The 24,386-nt window shown below is 34.3% G+C and overlaps 1 long non-coding RNA gene across 1 annotated transcript in view; it reads right to left on the bottom strand.

Annotated features, from left to right (window-relative positions):
- Positions 1 to 17,095: 17,095 nt before the first annotated feature.
- Positions 17,096 to 24,386, bottom strand: part of LOC309653131 — a 278,977-nt gene continuing 271,686 nt past the window's right edge. Inside the window, exon 2 of the long non-coding RNA XR_014259004.1 lies at positions 17,096 to 18,319. This is a non-coding gene — a long non-coding RNA (uncharacterized lncRNA). The remainder of the gene's footprint in view (positions 18,320 to 24,386) is intronic.

Here is a 24,386-nt window from a genome sequence, read left to right as displayed (position 1 = left end):
AATGTTATTTGTAACAAGATCAGAATCTTGGAATTTTTAATGAAAACCATAATGATCTCAGAGGAACTCATTTACTGATGCAATGGGTTTATTTTTTTATTGAAATATGAGGTTGATTATGCAGTTTAAAAATGTATTTAAGATATGGGTCAAAATGCTTCATTTACACTATTAATCTAACTTCTAGACCTGCATTAAAATTCCAGCTTTCCCATTTACTGATATATAAATTGGGAAAGATTTAGAGCGCTCTAAACATTAGCTTCCTCATTTGACAGATAGAACCAACAATTCTTCCTCATGAAGTTGCAATTTATCTTAAAGAATAGAGATCAAACAATACCCATATTTCCATGTTGACAAAGTGTAAGTAGCATTGTATATTGAAAAGAGAGTTTTATAATCAGAGACCTAAATTAGAATGCTAGCCACTTACCAAAAGGATGATGTTTGGTGAATTTTTCAACTTTCTGTTTGGTATCCTCATGTATACAGTGAACATTTAACACCTCAAAGGTTAACAAGATTAAATTTGGTATTATATATAAAATGTCTTGCACAATGCCTGGAATATAAAATGGTTTTCATTCCACAGGCTGCAGGATTGTAGTTCTTGCTTCTGCTCTCTGCCCTCTGGTGGCTCTCTAAGATGCTTGTGCAAGCTTCCTGATGGGAGGGACTGGTGGTGGGTAGAGCTGGGTGTTGCTCTGGTGGGCAGAGCTCAGTAAAATTTAATCTCCTTGTCTGCTGATGGGTGGGGCTAAGTTCCCTCCCTGTTGGTTGTTTGTCCTGAGGTGACCCAACACTGGAGCCTACAGGCTCTTTGGTGGGGCTAATGGTGGACTTTGGGAGGGCTCACGTCAGGGAGAACTTCCCAGAACTTCTGCTGCCAGTGTCCTTGTCCCCGCAGTGAGCCACAGCCACACCCCGCCTCTGCAGGAGATCCTCCAGCACTAGCAGGTAGGTCTGATTCAGTCTCCTATGGGGTCACTGCTCCTTCCCCAGGGTCCTGATGTGCACACTACTTTGTGTGTGCCCTCCAAGAGTGGAGTCTCTGTTTCCCCCAGTCCTGTCAAATTCCTGCAATCAAATCCTGCAAGCCTTCAAAGTCTGATTCTCTGGGAATTCCTCCTCCTGTTGCTGGACCCCCAGGTTGGGAAACCTGATGTGGGGCTCAGGACCTTCACTCCAGTGAGTGGACTTCTGTGGTGTAATTGTTCTTCAGTTTGAGTCACCCACCCAGTGGTTATGGGATTTGATTTTATTGTGATTGCGCCCCTCCTACCATCTCATTGCGACTTCTCCTTTGTCTTTGGATGTGGATATCATTTTTGGTGAGTTCCAGTGTCTTCCTGTCGATGATTGTTCAGCAGTTAGTTGTGATTCCAGTGCTCTCGCAAGAGGGAGTGAAAGCATGTCCTTCTACTCTGCCATCTTGAACCAATCTCCTTATTCTTAAGATATACACACTGAAGTATTTAGGTGGAAAGGTCCATGATGTACACAACTTACTCTCAAAAAGTTCTGAAGCAAATAATACTATATATGGAGGGTACGAGGAGAGAGAAAAAAAGCAAATGATAAAGCAAATAGAGAAAATATTAACAGTTGGTGAAACTGGTAAAGTTTATGCTGATATTTTTGTATTTTTTTTTTGCCTCTCATTTCTCATTTAAAAAAATTAGATTATAGTTGATTTACAATATTGCATTAGTTTCAGGTGTACAGCATAATGATGCAGCTTTTTTTTTGCAGATTATATTCCATTATATGTTATTACAAGATATTTTGTACTATTCTTATTCTTGCAGGTTCTCTGTGTTTGAAATTGCTTGTAAATAAAAAGTAAAACAAACATTAAAAAATACCAGATTCGTCCAAACATATCATTATATTTGATGTTTTTGAAGGATTTAATGCTAGTGGATATTGGCAACGATGTTATTTTGAGTTTATATATATATATATATATATATATGATTGTAAAACTCACAGTTCACAATTTATTTTGGGGGAAAATAATCCATGTTCTTTCATTTTATGCAAGAAATATGGATAATGAAAATTTATTTCAATATTGATACATCTTGAATTTCATAACAGTGATGCAGATTGAATTAATAATTTCTTTCACCTGCAAAATAATGTTTTCCTTAACCACAGAATTTGCACCATACACAATGGAGATAATACGATTATGTTTCATGAAGTTATTCTTTGTTTATGCTAAAGCTCATATATTCATTTTGTGAATCAAAGTTTCCTATATTTTACTTTTCTTATTTTATGCCACCTTAATTCTCTCCAAAAGTGCCCTCCTAAAGAATTGATCATTAATGATCACGATTTTATGACTATATATTCCTGCTGAGACCAAGGGATTTTCCCTATGATATTATTTGTTTCTCTTAGCTTCATTTTCCCTTTTTGGAAAATTTTCACATAAAATTCTTATTGTTTTTGGTCATTATTTTACCAAATACTATTGCCACTGAAACAGATTCCTTTGATTAAAAATGGCCACTGAGATTTTCATTAAAATATTTTTTATGATTTAATCCTATTACAAATACTTTCATTTTTCTTTTTAAATGCAAGCATTTTCTAATATATAAAAAATTTAAAGATCAGCATTTTTGCAAATACTGTTTTACTTTAACACACATTTCCTCTTATGAATTCAAAATTATATTTTTGTCTTTCTCCATTTTATTCCTTTGTTTTATATTCTATACATTGTCTTCAGGACCAAATATCCTGCTGTCTTCTACTCCCTTGAACAGTTGTTAGTGCTGACTTAGTGTTTTCAGCTTTTTTTATAATTGTAATTTACATTCTTTCTTTTATTTTAGTATTTTCAAACTCCTATATTACTCGTCATATATATATATATGTATTTCTTTTTTCCTTATAGGTTTATTTATGTCCAAAGCTATTGCTCCCAAATATTCTTTTGCAATTTCACAGTACAAAATTAAATGTTCCAGCTTGTCTGTGGCTCTACACCCTTCTTTCAAACAGGCAGAAAAACTGATCCCTTTGAAATATATTCTGACTTTATAGTCTGCTTATAGCAACTTATGTGCTACATATCTCTATTCTTTCCCAAGTTCTTTATAGTACATTAATCTTAATAAAGTATTTATTCACCATGTTCTGCCAATTTTTCTCTCTTTGTTTTGTTTATGTATTCATGTTTGTTTTTGTAATTTTGTTCCATATTTTTCCAGAGGAAATGTTAGGTAGCTTACATGAATGCATAACAACACAGCTTGATTAAATAATGTACGTTAAAAGTGAGTGAATCAAAGCTGGATAGATTGAAAATGGCTATAGAAGATTTGATGATAAGAGGAAAGTTAGTGTTCAAAATGCTTGCTGTTAAGTTTTAAACCTTTCATAAAAATGGGCCCTTAATTTGACTTAAATTTTACTCTCAGCCAATACCAGTAAGGAGGAAATTGTAGGTGCATGATTCAAAATGTCCACAAAATAAGAACAAAATAGTTGCACAGCACAATTTTTCCATTTGCTGAAAATACACACAGAGAACACTGCAATCCCATCTCCCTAGTTTCAACAAACTCCTTCCAATAAATGCAACTATTTCATGGGTTTGTTTCTTTGATAACCCTACATTGCAAGCTGATGGAGTAATGCCACAACATAATTAGGGAAAAAACATCCTGTGAAATGTTCACATAAGATCAAGTTACACAGTGCTCTGTTGGTCTCTTTTTATTTTAAGAATGGATTTTAGAGGATCCAAATATCTTGTTTATCTCAACAGAGCTTTTGATTTACCTCTTAATTTTCCTATAATGTCCTGTTGTGTTTTACTTCCTATTTTCCTTTTAAGAATTCTCTAGTCCTGGACTTCCCTGGTGGTCCAGTGGTTAAGACTCCAAGCTTTCACTGCAGGGGGCACAGGTTTGATCCTTGGTCAAGGAAGTTCCACATGCCACGTGGTGCAGCAAAAAAACAAACAAGAAAACAAACAAACAAACAAAAACAATGATTCTCTAGTCTTGCTTGGACCCCATTCTGTATACCTTTGAAAGACTCCTTTCTGTTGTCTACTTTTAAAGTTTTGTTCCATCCCTTCCTTTCCTGGATTTTTTGTTTTGTTTTGTTTTAGATGTTGAAATAATCAAAAAGGTGATCTAATCTACTCACATTTTCCCAGTTATTTTACAAATAAATACATTGTATTCCAGAATGGATTTGGTGTCTTCAGAAAGAAGAAATATAAAGCTATAATCTCTTTTAATAATCACACTTTATTCATTACACACATGGAGAACAGTTGTGCAAAATTCATTTACAAGTTTTTACAACCTCTGGTAGAAAGTATGAAAACTGTCTTTCTACTGCATACTATATTGGTCTTGGGACATTTGGACACTGTACTAGTAAGAACCAGAATGTATTATAACAAGAACAAAAAAGGCAGAGGGAGGAAGAGCAACCAAAGTGGCTTAATTTACTTTACATTCCCTTCATAAGGATGGCTCAAAAATTCTTGATTTAACAATATATTTCAATCTTTTCTTAATTCTTGCCTGGAACTTTTCTCTGAGTTACCTTTCTGTCAAATAATCCTCGACACTATTCTGGAGCACCCCCCAATCATACTTAACCAAAAACTGTTATGTCCATCTTATTTTTAGAGCTATACGTTACATATTTAAACTTCACTCTATGAACTGTGCTTGCATTTTGAAATGCACGTTTCTTCTCTTATCCTTTTCATACTAAAGTAAAATTAGCAGCAGAAGTGATTGTAGTAATTTGACAAAAATATAGAAATAAGGGTAAATGATCTATTCACATCTATCCCCTGAGCTTTAAATATTTTTTTAAACAATTTGAAGTTTATACAGAAAATTTGTAAGTACAGTAGAAATAACTTTTTCTTTGATCCGTTTGAGAGTGAATTGCTAACTGATGCCCCGTGACTTCCCAGCAGTAGTTTAGTGTATATTTCCTGTAAACAAGGACATTCGACCATAGTACAACTATCAAATTGGGAAATTAACATAAACACCATACCACCAGCTTATCATCAGACCCCACTCAAGTTTTGCCAAATGTTCGAAAAATGTCCTGTATAGCAAAAATAATCTGTTTCAGAGTATACCCAGTGAATTTAATTATTGTATTCTTTTGTTTTTCTTCCCTTTAGAATAGTCCCACAATCTTTCTTCGACTTTCATCATCTTGACACTTTTGAATAGCACAGACAAATTATAATGTAGTATGTCCCTTAGTCTGGTTTCGTTTGATGTTTCCTCATGATTTGATTCAAGTCATACACCTTTGGCAACAATATCACGGAACGGATTTTGTGTTCTTCTCATTTCATCTAGTAAGGTGGCACATAATTTCAATTTTTTTCATTACTGATGTTCCCTTTGATCATGTCTTGATTAAGAAATTGTATGACAGGCTTTCCCACTGTAAGTTTTCTATTTTTCCTCTTTGTAATCATGAAGTAGTTTAATAGTTGAATCTCTGTAAATATCCCATTCTTCATCATACTTATTACTTATTCCTTTATTAATTTCTATAAGCATGGTTTCCTACTTTATTTAGTAGGCTATAATATGCTGTATAATGACTTATTTCAATGCTGAAATTGTCCCAGATTTGGCCAGTGGGATCCCATTCAGACTGCCTACTGCGTTCTTTTGACATATCCCCATCATTCCTTGAGCGGTTCCTTGTTTATGGGTTTTAGAAAATGTCCAATGCTTTTCATGTACTCTCCATGTCCCAGACCTGGAATCAAAATTTTTCCAAGGTGTTCTGATTACTTTTAGTGGATAATGGTATTTAGAGACTGCTATCCAGATACTAATTCAAATAAAGCCTCAACACCTCAAGGTTTATTATAATTTTCTCCCTTTTCATATTTGTAATTCCCTTCTTCAACAATAAGGGAATGGGCTCATTTTATCCTTAATGTGTTTACTTATATAGTTATTCCCCTGCATGTAACCAATTTCCCATTGCTACCAATGCAAATACTAAATATTTCTAGTTAATTGCTCTTTTAATCCTTCAGCAGATTTTTTGGCTCTTGAAGTAATTGTGAGGAGAAACTCAAGTGTCCATAGTTTTTTCATCCCTATGTTGACTTATTTTAAATAGCTTCTTACACAGAAACTTTTCAAAAGTTCTTAAGTTCTAAATAACCACATTTTCTCTTTCCTCCTTTGTCATATTTTGTTTATCCCTTTAAGAAAATATAATAGCATTTATAAGTCCTCTAAATTAATAGAAACTAAAGAGAACATGACAACTAAATGCAATGTTTGATCCTGAATTGAAAAAATAAAATATTTTAAAGATAATATTGGAACAGTCAGTAAAAATTTTATGAACTGTAGAGTGGGTAATATCTTGTATCATGTTTAAATTTCATTAATTTGACAATCGTATAGTAGCTATGCAAAAGAATGTCCTTGCTCTTTGAAGAAACATGTTAAAATTATTAGGAATAAATAGTGATGATTTGATATCTGCAATTTACTCTTAACTCCTCAAGTAAAAACAATTATATTTATCATATATATAATACATATTCATGTATAAACATATACATTCATGTATGTATACACACATATGAATACGAGAAATAAATCAAGCAAAACAGTGAATCCAGGTGAAAGGTGTACAATTCTTGCAATTTTTCTATAGTGTTGAAATGTTTCCAAAAATGTTGAAAAAATCTTGTTCTCCCCCAAATACTGTACAAATCAGTTTTGTTTCCTCTGAATTCTTAATCATATTCAGTTGTACAGCACGGGTACTACCTCTAACTTTTTTTTCTATAAGTGATTTTCCTACCTGTCAAGGGGGACCTACAGTGTTTCATTCACCAGAATTTGCCTCCTTGCTTTCCCCAGCCAGGTTCTCTACAGCCTTCCTCAGATTTCCATTCTAACCCTTAAAAATTCTCAAAATCTGGGGGCTTCCCTGGTGGCGCAGTGGTTGAGAATCTGCCTGCCAATGCAGGGGACACGGGTTCGAGCCCTGGTCTGGGAAGATCCCACATGCCGCGGAGCAACTAGGCCCGTGAGCCACAATTACTGAGCCCGCGCATCTGGAGCCTGTGCTCCGCAACAAGAGAGGCCGCAATAGTGAGAGGTCCGTGCACCGCAATGAAGAGTGGCCCCCACTTGCCGCAACTGGAGAAAGCCCTCGCACAGAAACGAAGATCCAACACAGCCATAAATAAAATAAATAAATAAATAATTTAAAAAAAAAATTCTCAAAATCTGGAAATACTTCCTTGTGTCTACCCTAATTCCTATAAATTAAATCTGAAACTCCTTTCTTCTTCATTTTCTTCCTTCAATCAATATGTTTACAGGCTACTTAGAAACCTCTGAATGTTTTTACATTTTCATTGACATGAAATTACCTCTTTGCTTCTCTTTCAGAAATTGTAAATGTTTTAAGCCATAAGATACAATTCTGGTAACTAAAACTGGAATTGTATAAGTATAAATATCAATAAAAATTAGAGCTAATTTTCAGAAAATTATCATTGAAAAAGTTTTTAACTTTAAAACCAAAAAGTGTTAAGATTATTCATGTATAGCTGTAGGTAGGTATACATTAAAAAAATTTCAAAACTTCCTTTCCTATCCCAAGTGTGACTTAAAGTTCAACACTGATTTGAAAAGACGTGCTTTTAAAGAAAAATCAGAATAAATAAGGAAAAAAGAGCAATTTTCCCATCATAGTTAATAAATGTCATACATGTTTTCTTCTAAGTCCATGTGCTATTTAAAGATATGAAGATTATTCTAGCCATCATGACAGATACTGAATGAATAACACAACTACATAGCTTCTTAGTTTAGATTTATTTTTTTAAGGAAAATGAAGCTTTTAGAAGACTCAAACTAAAAAGAAAAGGATGTATATATGTGTTAAAATGATGGGGCTAACTTTCTAAATGCCATCTTTCAGACCTCTATACATGCCTAGTTCTATTTAGCTTTAAAAACGGTTTAGATTTAATTTACTTGCTATTATCTTTCAGTACTTTTTTTCTGTACAGTATTTTTCTGTGCTTCATTTGTCCATTTTGGTATTATTCATTTTATTTTGTACGTAATTTTTATTGGTCATTCTGATTTGGAAGTAATGTTTTGCTAACATGTCAAATCACTCTGAATTCTAGTTTAGCTCTTTTAGATTTTAGCAATCCTCTAGGATTTGGCATCATTCCTTGTGTAGTTTAGATATTCAGTGAATATTTATTAAGGACCCCAAAACTTCAGGGTGTTGTGCTGTGAGGATTATAGAACAAAGAAGATACAAAGATACAAAGAAGATAGCAGCTATTCACTCAAGGAATCTCCTGGATAAACAACTAGGCTACACTATATAAATCAGAATTTTTAGTGTACAATTCATATATGTTCTTTAAAAAAATTAATACAGAAGATAATGAAGAAAATAAAAGTTTACATCTATCTGTATATCTCTCTTCCCTCTACACAGATTCATACAGACACAGTTATCCAAGTACAATTTTATATACTTTTGCACTACACAAATTATTATGCATTTTGCGCTTAAACACTAACTTTCTTATATATAACTTAGATATCAATAACAAATCTATTTATTTTGAAAACCTAAAGAATATATGACTATACCCAAATTCATATTATAAATCTTTTACCAATGCTTATCAGTAGATACTTCTATCATTTTTTGTTATTTTTTACTGTGACAAAATTCTTCATGAATAAATATTTTCACAGTTATTCAATTACCTCCCTAACATAAATTCCTCAAAGAGTATCACTGAGTAAAATTGAACCCAATTTTAAATATAATAATATTAAAATACTTTTAGAAATGTATGTGTACACTCCATACCACTTTACCAACACTGATTATTCCTAATCATTTTAGTGTTTGACAATAGTCATAGCATTTTACATTTCCACTTTTTTCACTCTCAGATGTACACAGCTCCAGCTGATTTGGTGTCACATCTATAGTTCAATCAAAAGTATAGATGAAATGTTTATGTAATTCAGTAAGTATGTGAAGAATATTTAGTCCCTAACAAATATAGATTGAAAGAGTAACTGAAAATACATATTTTTCATCTTCCCTCATTTTTTGACTGTGTGCCAACCTCATTTTAATGTATGTTAAATTATAAACACTTTAATTTGGCAATTTATTATATATTTGTATTTGTTAATGTAAGTGATGAATGTATCACCAGGTTTTTAGTATATATTTAGGAATTTTATAAAATCTTTCTGAACTGTTATAATTTATATAGTCATTAATGTTTACTGTGCTACACATAATATTTTTAGTGCTTCCTTTTAAAACCCTGAGGAGACATACTATATGATTGATGTTCTTAAATACATCATAATACATTGTTCTGATTCTGTGGAGCTTAACAATTTTACTCAAGGTGGTATGTTCCAGCTGTAATATCATATCTCAGTTACTGCTTATGGTAAGTCCTCCTTAATTATTCATTTTTTGCTGTTATGGTTGTGAGTACATTTTTAGCTTCTCTTAAGCTAATAAAAAATACAATATGTGGCATACAAAATATTTTGAATGCATTTTGGGATTAATAATTTTATGACTAATGGAAGAAAAGTATGGGTATGATTAAAATATTCTAGACCTTGGTGTTGAAGTGATTATTTTCTATTTATTTAACTAACACATTATTTCTATATTTCCTTCTGACATTCCTGCTTATTCTTTTGCTGATAATTGAACTGGTTTTTAAATATACACCATACATTTTAATGGATAATTGGCTAATAGGACTACATTTTGACAGCGAGTGTATCTATTATGAATTAATTCTTACATGAGCCTAGTCACAATTCACAGTGAATTTATGAGTTCTATTTCATACAGAAATACCAAAAAACTGTCTTGATACATTAATAAATTGTAAAGTATTTGATTGACTCACTAATACATTATTAAAATTTAATAATTTTTTCTAACCTTAAAATAGGTGAGTATATTAAATTGACTATTCAGAGATAGAAAGTATCTTTACCTATGGTATTATTTTATATCTTTATATGTAATCTTAAATTATGCTTTCTTTTAGAAAATTTCTTATCCACAGATTATTTATTTTCTTTTTCTCTGTTTATTTGTCTCTTTCTCTCTCCCTCAGTGCATACACACACAAGTACACAAAATCAACATAGTTGTGGTATTTTTATAATTATTTTAAAATGAAATCATATTAGAGGGACAGAATCTAAGCATTAAATGATATACTTTGAATTGCCCATTTTAATCTCACATAAGGACATAACTGTTTTACATAGGCCATGATCAATAATGTGTGAATTAAAATCCATTAAGATTTCTGAAGTTATCTATAAGGGATTGTATTTTCACAACAAGTCTAAGACTCATATTTGCTTAGCTACTTACATGAATTCAAACTAAACTTGACACCAGGCTGAATAATAATTTGCCTCTTGAAGTAAAAGTCATTTTTTAGCTCAAAATTTTGAAAATCAAATTAATAAATACAAATTACGTTTTATATTTTCAAAATATAAGTCAGTGCGGTTACAATATAAAGCACAGAATAATGGTTTCTTTGGATTTCTACTATGGACCTAGAAGATTGTGTGTTCATCATGTTTTTGTTAAGGACTATATCAAAATGGAAACTGTCTTTGAAAACAATGGATATAGGGATAAAGAGAATGATCCTTGGCTTGGAAGGTCAAGAGTTCTGGATCTAGTGATGTTTGACAAATTACCAGTTATATACCCTTGAAAAAGCCATTTAATCTGAGTCTAAATTGCTTCATCTGTTAAAACAGTGCAATGGATTATATCATCTCAAATATTATTATTATTATTTAACAATATTTTAAATGTAATAATATTTTATAACATTAAATTATTATCTAGCAATAATAGTATTATTTAAAAATATAATTTAAATATATTAACATTTAATAATAGTATTTAACACTATTTTATTAAACATTAAAATAGTATTACTATTTAACAACATAGAACGTATTTGCAATAATAAAACTATATGTATTTCAAAAAAGCATGAATTCTAAATGTGCTAGAGTGTTGCAATGAATGAGTATTTTTATGGAATTTAATAGTGTAATGCAATATATCTTACACCTCCAAAATTTCATGTAATTTATTGGTTGAGATCTTGCTATAGAAATTTAAAACTGTCATTTAAAAAATGTATTATCATCACTGGATCAAAAAAAGAATCACAAGGGAAAATAAAATATATTTTGAGATGAATGAAAATGAAAGCACAACATAAAACTTATGACATACTGCTAAAAAAATGAATAAAGGAAAACGTATACCCACAAATATTTTCATTTAAAAAAGAAGAAATATATCTCAAATAAATGACACAAACTTCCATTTTAAGACACTGGAAGAGTAAATTATATTAATTTGACCAGAAGTAAGGAAATAACAAATACAGTCTAGCCAAGAAAATTGAAAATTATTCCAGTTACTAAAATCAGGAAACAAAGAGAGGAAGTTATTACAAACCTTAAAGTCATAAAAAGTATTATGTTAGAATACTATGAAAAACTTTATGCCAATAGATTAGATAACTTAGATTGGACAGACAAATTTCTACAAAAACACAAACTACTGAAACTGTCTCAATAAGAAATTGAAAATCTAAATATACTTGTAACAAGTGAGGAAACTGAATTAGTTATTAGAAATTTTCCTACAAAGAAAAGCCCAGGCCAAAATTATTTCATAGGTGTATTTTGTCAAAGATTTAAAGGAGAATTAATATCAATTGTTGACAAAATCTGTCAAAATATAGAAGAAGAGTAAAATTTTCTCAACTCTTTCTATAAGCCTAGCATTACTGTGATATCAAAACAAGAAAAAGATGTCAGAAGAAAAAAAAAACAAACTACTGACAAATATATTATGAAAATAGATGCAACAATCTTCAACAGAATGCTAACAAACTGGATCAGCAATATATAAAAACGATTATACACTATGACCACGTGAGATTTATCACAGAAATACAAGGTTGGTTTAACATCTGAAAATCAATTAATGTAATACACCATAGCAGTAGTATAAAAACAAAAAACATATGATCATCTCAATTGACGTGGAAAAAACATTGACAAAATACTGTAAAACTTCATAGTGAAAACACCCAAGAAATAAGAATAGGATGGAAATGTCTCAACCTGATAAAAAGCATTAATGAAAAAGGCATAGCTCACATCATACTTAATGCTGAAAGAATAAGTGCTTTTCCTTAAAGATTAAAAATAAGGCAAGGATGTCTGCTATCATCAATTTTATTCTATATTGATCTGATGATTCTATCCTAGGCAATTAGGCAAGAAATGAAATAAATAGCAACCAGATTGGAAAAGAAAAGTTAAAACTGTGTCTATTTGCAGATGACATGATAGTGTATAAAACAAAATCCTGGGGGGGACCTTCAAGATGGTGGATGAGTAAGCCATGGAGATCACCTTCCTCCCCACAAATACATCGAAAATACATCTATACTTGGAACAACGCCTACAGAACACATATTGAATGCTGGCAGAAGACCTCAGACTTCCCAAAAGGCAAGACAATCCCCACTTACCTGGCTAGGGCAAAAGAAAAAAGAAGAAACAGAGACAAAAGAATAGGAATGGGACCTGCACCCCTGGGAGGGAGCTGTGAAGAAGGAAAAGTTTCCACACACTAGGAAGTCCCTTTACTGTTGGAGACAGGTGGGGAGGCTGTGGAGCCACAGAGGAGAGCACAGCAACAGTGGTGCAGAGGGCATAGTGGAGAGATTCCCACACAGAGGATTGGTGCTGACCAGCACTCACCAGCCAAGAGGCTTGTCTGGTCACCCACCAGGGCGAGTGGGGGCTGGGAGCTGAGGCTTGGGCTTTGGAGGTCAGACCCAAGGGAGAGGACTGGGGTTGGCTGCATGAAGACAGGCTGAGGGGCGCTAGTGCACAACAACTAACCAGGAGGGAGTCTGGGAAAAAATCTGGACCTGCAAAGAGGCAAGAGACCATTGTTTTGGGGTGTTCAAGGAGAGGGGAATCCTTCCCCATGTGCCCACATAAGGCAGAGTACCACCTAAGCAAGCTCCAGAGATGGGTGTGAGCCGTGACTATCAGCTTGGACCCCAGAGATGGACATGAAATGCTAAGGCTGCTGCCAAGAATCCTGTGTGCAAGCACAGGTCACTACCCACCCCCCAACCCCCAACCTGGGAGCCTGTGCAGCACACCATTGCCAGGGTCCTGAGATCCAGGGACAACTTCCTCGGGAGAACACACGGCACACCTCAGGCTGTTGCAATGTCATGCTAGACTCTGACGCTGCAGGCTTGCCCCACATTCCAGTTATGACTACCGTACCCCTCCCTCTCCCTGGCCTGAGAGAGCAAGAGAGCCATAATCAGCTGCTGCTTTAATCCCGTCCTGTCTGGGCAGGGAACAGATGCTTGAGGATGACCTACATGCAAAGGTGGGGACAAAACCAAGGCTGAACCCAAGGAGCTGTGTGAACAAAGAAGAGAAAGGGAAATTTCTTGGTGCAGCCACATGAGCAGTGGATGAAATCCCCACAGTCAACCTGATGAACCCTGCATCTGTGGAATACATGAATAGACAAAAAATATTCCCAAAATTGATGTGGTGGACTTTGGGAGCAAGTGTAGACATCAGGTTTGATGTCTGTGACTGATCTGTTTCTGATTTTTATTTTTATCTTAGTTTAGTTTTTAGTGCTTGTTATCATTGGTGGATCTGTTTTTTGGACTGGTTGCTCTCTTTTTTCGTAATTTTTTAATTTTTAATTTTTAATTTTTAAAATTGTATTATTTTTCATTTATTATATTTTATTTTATCATTTATTTTCTTCCTTTTTTTCTTCTTTTTCTTCTGAACTGTGTGGCTTACAGCGGCTTGGTGCTCCAGTCTTCTGTCAGGCTTGAGCCTCTGAGGTGAGACAGCTGAGTTCAGGACATTGGAATACAGGAGACCTCCCAGCCCCACATAACATCAGTTGGTGAGAGCTCTCCCAGGGATCTCTGTCTCAGCACAAAGACCCAGCTCCACCCAATGGCCAGCAAGCTCCAGTGCTGGACGCCCCATGCCAAACAACTAGCAATACAGGAACACAACCCCACCCATTAGCAGAGAGGCTGCCTAAAATCATATGAAGTTCACTGACAACCAAAAAGACACCACCAGAGGCAGCCCTGCCACAAGAAAGACAAGATACAGTCCCAAGCACCAGAAAACAGGCACCATTCCCCTCCACCATGAAGCCTACACAAACCACCGAACCAACGTTACCAACTGGGGGCAGACACCAAAAACAATGGCAACTACGAACCTGCAGCCTGTGAAAAGGAGACCCCAAACACAGTAAGTTAAGCAAAATGAGAAGACAGAGAAATACGCAGCAGATGAAGGAGTAAGGAAAAACCAAGACCAAACAAATGAAGAGGAAATAGGTAGTCTACCTGAAAAAAAATTCAGAATAATGATAGTAAAGATGATCCCAAATCTTGGAAATAGAATGGAAAACATACAAGAAACGTTTAACAAAGACCTAGAAGAACTAAAGAGGAAACAATGATGAACAACACAATACATGAAATTAAAAATTCTATAGAAGGAATCAATAGAAGAATAACTGAGGCAGAAGAACAGATAAGTGATCTGGAAGATAAAATAGTGGAAATAACTGCCACAGGCAGAATAAAGAAAAAAGAATGAAGAAAATTGACTAGAGTATCAGAGACCTCTGGGACAATTTTAAACACACCAACATTCGAATTATAGGAGTCCCAGAAGAAGAAGAGAAAAAAAAAAGGTCTGAGAAAATATTTGAAGAGATTATAGTTCAAAACTTCCCTAACATGAGAAAGGAAATAATCAATCAAGTCCACGAAGCACAAAGAGTCCCATACAGGATAAATCCAAAGAGTAATACACCAAGACCCATATTAATCAAACTATCAGAACTTAAATAAAAAGAAAAAATATTAAAAGCAGCAAGGGAAAAGCAACAAATAACTTACAAGGGAATCCCCATCAGATTAACAGCTTAACTTTCAGCAGAAACTCTGCAAGCCAGAAGGGAGTAGCAGGACATATTTAAAGTGAGGAAAGGGAAAAACCTACAACCAAGATTACTCTACCGAGAAAGGATCTCATTTAGATTCGACTGGAGAAATTAAAACCTTTACAGAAAAACAAAAGTTAAGAGAATTCACACCACCAAACGAACTTTATACCAAATGCTAAAGGAACTTCTCTAGGCAGGAAACACAAGAGAAGGAAAAGACCTAAAAAACAAACCCAAAACAGTTAAGAAAATGGTAATATGAACATACATATCGAGAACTGCCTTAAATGTAAATGGATTAAATGTTCCAATCAAAAGGCACAGACTGGCTGAATGGATACAAAAACAAGACCCATATATATGCTGTCTACAAGAGACCCACCTCAGACCTAGGGACACATACAGACTGAAAGTATGGGGATAGAAAAAGATATTCCATGCAAATGGAAATCAAAAGAAAGCTGGAGTAGCAATTCTCATATCAGACAAAATAGACTTTACAGTAAAGACTATGAAAAGAGACAAAGAAGGACACTACATAATGATCAAGGGATAAATCCAAGAAGAATATATAACAATTGTAAATATTTATGCACCCAACATAGGAGCACCTCAATACATAAGGCAAATGCTGACAGACATAAAAGGGGGAAATGACAGTAACACAATCATAATAGGGGACTTTAACAACCCACTTTCTCCACTGGACAGATCATTCAAAATGAAAATAAATAAGGAAACACCAGCTTTAAATGACACATTAGATAAGTTGGATTTAACTGATATTTATAGGACATTCCATTCAAAAACAACAAAATACACTTTCTCCTCAGTTGCTCATGGAACATTCTCCAGAATACATCATCCCTTGAGTCACAAATCAAACCTCGGTGAATTTAAGAAAATTAAAATCATATCAAGTATATTTTCCAACCACAACGCACACTGACTAGACATCAATTACAGGAAAAAAAAAACTGTAAAAAATACCAATACATGGAGGCTAAGCAATACACGAATAAATAACCAAGATATCACTGGAGAAATCAAAGAGGAAATTAAAAAATACCTAGAAACAAACATCAATGAAAACAAGTTGACCCAAAACCTATAGGGTGCAGCAAAAGCGGTTCTAAGAGGGAAGTTTATAGCAATACATTCCTACCTCAAGAAATAAGAAAAATCTCAAGTAAACAACACAACATTACACCTAAAGCAAATAGAGAAATAAGAGCAAAAAACCCCCAAAATTAGTGGAAAGAAAGATATCATAAAAATCAGATCAGAAATAAATGAAAAAGCAATGAAGGAAACAATAGCAAAGATCAATAAAACTAAAAGCTGTTTTTTTGAGAAGATAAACAAAACTGATAAACCATTAGCCAGAAACATCAAGAAATAAAGGGAGAAGATTCAAATCAACAGAATTAGAAATGACAATGGAGAGTAACAACTGACACTGCAGAAATACAAAGGATCATGAGAGATTACTACAAACTCTATGCCAATAAAATGGACAACATAGAAGAAATGGACAAATTCTTAGAAAACCTTCCAAGACTGAACCAAGAAGAAATAGAAAATATGAACAGACCAATCACAAGTACTGAAATTGAAACTGTGATTAAAAATCTCCCAACAAACAAAGGCCCAGGACCAGATGGCTTCATAGGTGAATTCTATCAAATATTTAGTGAAGAGCAAATACCTATACTTCTCAAACTCTCCCAAAATATAGCAGAGGGAGGAACACTCCCAAACTCATTCTATGAGGCCACCTTCACCCTGATACCAAAGCCAGACAAAGTTGCCACAAAAAAAGAAAACTACAGGCCAATATCACTGTTGAACACAGAGTCAAAAATCCTCAACAAAATACTAGCAAACAGAATCCAACAAAATATTAAAAGGATCATACAACATGAACAAGTGAGGTTTATCCCAGGAATGCAGGGATTCTTCAATATACACAAATCAATCAATGTGATACACCATATTAACAAACTGAAGGATGAAAACCATATGATCATCTCAATAGATGCAGAAAAAGCTTTTGACAAAATTCAACACCCATTTATGATAAAAACTCTCCAGAAAGTTGGCATAGAGGGAACTTACCTCAACATAAAAAGGCCATATATGACAAACCCACAGCCAACATCTACTGAATGGTAAAAACTGAAAACATTTCCTCTAAGATCAGGAACAAAACAAGGTTGCAGACTCTCACCACTATTATTCAACATAGCTTTGGAAGTTATAGCCATGGCAATCAGAGAAGAATAATAAATAAAAGGAATCCAAATCAGAAAAGAAGAAATAAAACTGTCACTGTTTGCAGGTGACATGATACTCTACATAGAGAATCCTCAAGATGCTACCAGAAAACTACTGGAGCTAATCAATGAATTAGCTAAAGTAGCAGGATACACAATTCATGCAAAGGAATCTCTTATGTTCCTATAAACTAAAGATGAAATATCTGAAAGAGAAATTGAGGAATCACTCCCATTTATCGTTGCAACAAAAGGAAAAAAATACCTAGCAATAAACTTACCTATGGAGAAAAAATACCTGTATGCAGAAAACTATAAGACACTGATGAAAGAAATTAAACATGATACAAACAGTTGGAGAGACATACCATATTCTTGGATTGGAAGAATCAACACCATGAAAATGACTATACTACCCAAAGCAATCTACAGATTCAATGTAATCCCTATCAAACTACCAATGCCATTTTTCACAGAACTAGGACAAAAATTTTTATTATGTGTATGGAAACCCAAAAGACCCCTAATAGCCAAAGCAATCTTGGGAAAGAAAAACGGAGTTGGAGGAATCAGGCTCCCTGACTTCAGACTATAATACAAAGCTACAGTAATCAAGACAATATGGTACTGGCACAAAAACAGAAATAGAGGTCACTGGAAAAGGATAGAAAGCCCACAGATAAACCAACACACGTATGCTCACCTTATCTTTGATAAAGGAGGCAAGAATATACAATGGAGAAAAGGCAGACTCTTCCATAAGTGGTGCTGGGAAAACTGAACAGTGACATGTAAAAGAATGAAATTAAAACACTTCTTAACACCATACACAAAAACAAACTCAAAATGGATTAAAGAACTAAATATAAGGCCAGACACTATAAAACTCAGAGGAAAACATAGGTAGAACACTCTATGACTTAAATCACAGCAAGATCCTTTTTGACCCAACTCCTAGAGAAATGGAAATAAAAACAACAACAAAAAAAAACAAATGGGTCCTAAGGAAAGTTAAAAGCTTTTGTACAGCAAAGGAAACCATAAACAAGATGAAAAGACAACCCTCAGAATGGGAGAAAATATTTACAAATGAAGCAGCTTACAAAGGACTAATCTCCAAAATATACAAGCAGCACATGCAGCTCAATATCAAAAAACAATCAACCCAATCCAAAAACAGGCAGAAGACCTAAATAGACATTTCTCCAAAGAAGATATACAGATTGCCAACAAACACATGAAAGGATGTTCAACATCACTATTCATTAGAGGAATGCAAATCAAAGCTACAATGAGGTATCATCTCATACGTGTCAGAATGGCCATCATCAAAAAATCTACAAACAAAAAATGCTGGAGAGGGTGTGGAGGAAAGGGAATCCTCTTTCACTGTTGGTGGGAATGTAAATTGATACAGCCACTATGGAGAACAGTATGGAGGTTCCTTATAAAAATAGAAATAGGACTACCATATGACCCAGCAATCCTACTACTGGGCATATACCCTGAGAAAACCATAATTCAAAAAGAGTCATGTACCACAATGTTCACTGCAGCTCTATTTACAATAGCCAGGACATGGAAGCAACCTAAGTGTCCATCAACAGATGAATGCATAAAGAAGATATGGTACATATATACAATGGAATATTACTCAGCCATAAAAAAGAAATGAAATTGAGTTATTTGTAGTGAGGTGGATTGACCTAGAGTCTGTCATACAGAGTGAAGTATGTCAGAAAGAGAAAAACAAATACCGTATGCTAACACATATATATGGAATCTAAAAGAAAAAAAAAAGGTTCTGATGAACCTAGGGGCAGGACAGGAATAAAGACGCAGACATAGAGAATGGACTTGAGGACACGGGGAGGGTGAAGAGTAAGCTGGGACGAAGCGAGAGAGTATCATTGACATATATACTCTACCAAATGTAAAATAGATAGCTAGTGGGAAGCAGCTGCATGGAACAGGGAGATCATCTCAGTTCTTTGTGATCACCTAGAGGGGTGAGATAGGGAGGGTGAGAGGGAGACACAAGACGGAGGGGATATGGGGATATATGTATATATATATATATTCACTTTGTTATACAGCAGAAACTAACACAACATTGTAAAGCAATTATACTCCAATAAAGGTGTTTAAAAAAAGAAAAAGAAAAATCCTAATATATCCCTCTCATCAACTAATGGAAATAAAAAGAAAAAGGAACAAATGGGAGAACATTAAACTTAAAGACTTTTACACAGCAAAGGAAACCATAAACTAAATGAAAAGACAACCTTCGGACTGGGAGAAAATGTTTGCAAATCATGCTACTGACAGAGGTTTAATTTCCAAATATATAAACAGTTCATACAGCTTAATATCAAAAGAAAGAAAAAAAAAAAACGCAACCCAAACAAAAAATGGGGAGAAGACCTATATAGACATTTCTCCAAATAAGACATACATATTGCCAAAAGGCACATGAAAAGGTGCTCAATGTTGCTAATTATTAGAGAAATGCAAATCATAACTTGATGAGATATCACCTCAAACCAGTCAGAATGGTCATCATTAAAATGTGTACAAATAATAAATGCTGAAGACGGTGTGGAGAAAAAGGAACCCTCTTACACTGTTGGTGGGAATGTAAATTGGTGTAGCCACGATGGAGAACTGTATGGAGGCTCCTTCAAAAACTAAAAATAGGGTTACCATATGATCCCCCAATCACACTACTGGGAATATATATGGAGAAAACCATAATTGAAAAGATACATACACCCCAATGTTCATAGCAGCACTATTTATAATAGCCAAGACATGAAAGCAGCCTAAATGTCCATCAAGAGATGAATGGATAAAGAAGATATGGTACACACACACACACACACACACACACACACACACACACACACACACACAGGAATATTACTCAGCCATAAAAAAAAAGTGAAATAATGCCCTCTGCAGCAACATGGATGGACCTAGAGATGATCATGTTAAGTGAAGTAAACCAGACAGAGAAAGGCAAATAGCATAGAATATCATTTATATGTTGGCTCTAAAAAAATATGATACAAATGAACTTATTTACAAGATAGAAATAGACTCACAGACATAGAAAACAAACTTATGGTTACCAAAGTGCATAGTGGTGGGGGGGCGAGAGATAAATTAGAAGTTTGGTATTAACATATACACACTACTATATATAAAATAGTTAAACAACAAGGACCCCCTATATAACATAGGGAACAATATTCAATATCTTTTAGTAACCTATAATGGAAAAAATGTATATATATATATATATATATATATATATATATATATATATATATATATATGAAACTGGATCACTTTGCTGTACACCTGAAACTAACACAACCTTGTAAATTAAATATACTTTAATGAAAATTGGTTAAAAAATCCTAATGAATCTATGAAAAATATATTGAAGGAATATATAAATTCAGCAAAATTTCAGAACACAAATTTGATAAGTAAAATCAATTGTATGTCTGTACACAAGCAATGAAAAATTAAAAAATGAAATTAAGAAAATAAATCCATTTATGATAGCATCAAGAAGAATAAAATACTTAGGAATAAAGTCAGCAAAAGGAGTGTAAAATGTATACTCAGAAAACCACAAAACATTGCTGATAGAAATGAACAAAATACAAAATGAATGGAAAGAAATTCCATGTTCATGGATTAGAAGATTTAATATTTAGGTGACCATCCTCCCAAATTCCCCTACAAATTCAATGCAATTCCCATCAAAATTTCAATTGGCTTCTTTGCAGAAAATGACAAGTGTTCCTAATAATCACATGAACCATCAAGAGCCCAAAATAGCCTAAACAATCTTGAAAATGAGCATAGTTGGAATACAAACTTCTGGACCAGAATTTACTACAAAGCTATCATAATTAAGGAACTGTGGTACTGACATGAGGATAAGCATATAGGTCAATAGGAAAGAACTGAGAGATCAGAAACCCTATCATTTCTGGTCAATTGATTCTTCTCTAGGGTGCTAAGATCATTAAATGGGTAAAGAATAGTTCTTTCAACAAATAGTGCTGGCGAAACTGTATATCCACATACAAAAGAATGAATTTTGACCCATTCCTCACAACATTCCCAAAAATTAACTCAAAATGTATCATAGAGCTAAATGTGAGAACTAAACCAATAAAACTCTTAGAAGAAAATAGAGGAATGGATCTTCATGATCTTGGGTTAGGTAAAATCTTCTTAGAGATTACACTAAAGCACAGGCAAGAAAAGAAAAAATAGATAAATTGGACTTTATAAAAATGGAAACCTTTTATGCTTCAAAGGACACCATCAAGGAAGTGAGAAACAATCCAAAGAATGGAAAAAAAAAATTTCTAATCATATATCTATTAGGGGATGTGTATCTGGAATATATAGAAAAACTCTTAAAACTCAATGATAGAAAGACAAATAACACAATTTCAAAATTGGCAAAGAACGTGAATAGACATTTCTCCAAAGAGGATATGCAAATGGCCAATTACATGAGAAGATACTCAACATCATTAACCGTCAAGGAAAAACAAATCAAAACCACTACTCCACACCTACTAGGATGGCTAATAATCAAAAGATCCATAAGGGTTGTTGAGAATATGGAGATTGGAACCCTCATATACCATGGATTGGAATGTAAACTCACACATTCACTTTCGAAAACACCTGGAAGTTGCTCAAATAGTTAAACATAAAGTTAGCATGTGCCCTAGCAATTTCACACCTAGATATGTACTAAAAGAATTGGGAATATGCTCACAAAAATTTTTGTACAAAAATGCTCTTAGCAACATTATTTGTAATAGTAAAAAAGTGGGAAAAGCCCCAATGGCCATCAACTGATGAGTGGTTAAACAAAATATAGTATACATCTCTACAATGTAATATTATTTAGCCATAAAAAGGAATGTAGTATACTGATGTATGCTAAAACATTGATGAAGCTTGAAAACTTTATGCCAACTGAAAGAAGCCAGTGACAAAACACTACTTATTGTATAACCCCATTTATGTGAAATGCCAAGAATAAGCATATCTATAAAGACAGAAGTTAGATTAGTGCAGAAATTGTATTACTTGTTGAGTAGTGCATGAGGGTGAGTGGTAGAGGGTAACAAGGAGTGTTTACTAATGGGTACAAAGTTTCTTTTGGGGGTGATGAAACTGCTCAAAATTCAGATTATGTTAATCTCTGAAAAACCCTGTTAATATACTAAAAACATAAATTATACATCTTAAATTTGTGAATTCTATGGTATGTGAATTTTATCTCAATAAAGCTGATTAAGTAAAAGAAAGGACTTTATTTGTGACAATGCCTGTAACTAATCTAATGGGACAGTAAAACTGTTGCTTGAAAAACAACTTGTATGATGCACAGTGAGTGCAAATTAGTACTAAAATTTGAGAACAATGTTGGCTTTTTTTTTTTTTTTAACTGAAATGCAACTTTAAATATGACCCAATGTTGGGGAAGCAGCCATGGGGTGACCTGCTGCCTCTCTCTGGGAATGCCCAATCAGTGCCCTGAGTCTGGAACATTCCTCTATATGGAAGCTGGGTGCCAGCTGTAGCTTGGCCCCAGATTTTTCTTCCTTACTAGATTAAGACTTTCCTCTGTTACAAGTATTCAGTGTACTTCCTTGTATTGCTTAAGCATGTGTGTCAGTTGGCACCTGGCCAGCCCTATCAGTGTATCTGGCCCCCAGCGGAAGGGAACAGGGTAATCACCTGCAGCCCAAGAAGGGTGCATGCAGTCCATCGCGTGCGTTGTCTATCAGGAAGTATCTGCTGGCCGTGGGAGACCAGCACACACTACAGACGCTGATCTTGCTGTATTTCTTTTCCTTTCTGTGCATAAAACATTGTTCCAATGAGCACCTTATGTGCTGAGTCCTCCTTGGCCATTCTGAACCTGTAGAAAATGCAGTGGGCCCAGGGCTGTGGGCTCCAATTTCTGGTGGTTGGCAACATTATGGTCTCTGCCATCCTCCATGCAATGGGAATCATCACTTGGGATTGGTAGCTGGATCTTTCTGCTTGATATCCAACAAATGTGCTCTTCTGCATTTATCGCAGAGAAATAAAAATGTTTGTTCTATACACACACACACAAGCTGTACATGATAATTAAAAACTTCCTTATTTGTATTAGCCAAAAACTGGAAAAAAAACTGTCCCACAATAAGTGAATTTTTAAATAAACTGTGTACGTCTATAACATGTAATTATGCTCAGCAATAAAAATAAATAAATTCTTGAGACACACAATTTTGATGAATCTCAAGGAACTTATAGCGATTTTCTTTTTTTTAATTCCAGGCTCCTGGCGGCTCCACGTTGCTTCCTGCACTCCTTGCTGCCTCTGTGCATTCCAACTGACACTTACAGTGAATTTTTAAAAAGCCAACCTCAGTAGGCTACATCCTCTATTTGCTTTCAATAGCATTCTCAGAATGACAAGATTATGGAAAAGAATAACAGATTTGTTACCAGGGGTTAAGTGCTGGGCTGGAAGGTGATGAGACTGTATATAAAAGAGGGACTTCCATGGTGGTACTGTGGGTAAGACTCCACGCTCCCAATGCAGGGGGCCTGGGTTCAATCCCTGGTCTGGGAACTAGATCCCACATGCATGCTGCAACTAAGAGTTTGCAAGCCGCAACTAAGAGTCTGCATGCTGCAGCTAAGACCCAGCACAGCCAAAATAAATAAATTTTAAAAAATTATAAAACCTAAAATAAAATAAAATAAAAGGGTTGCATGAGGGAGATTTATTTACTAATAAAGTAGTTCTGTATTTTGATTTCAATAGTGGTTAAACGAATTTACAAATTTAATGAAGTGACAAGGAACTATACACACATTATATCAATGCCATTTTCCTGGTTT

The sequence above is a fragment of the Balaenoptera physalus genome (genome assembly GCF_965194825.1).
Source record: "Balaenoptera physalus genome assembly, chromosome: X".
Lineage (NCBI taxonomy): Eukaryota > Metazoa > Chordata > Mammalia > Artiodactyla > Balaenopteridae > Balaenoptera > Balaenoptera physalus.
The sequence above is the reverse complement of the archived record's forward strand: the minus strand, read 5'-3'. Positions and strand labels throughout refer to the sequence as shown.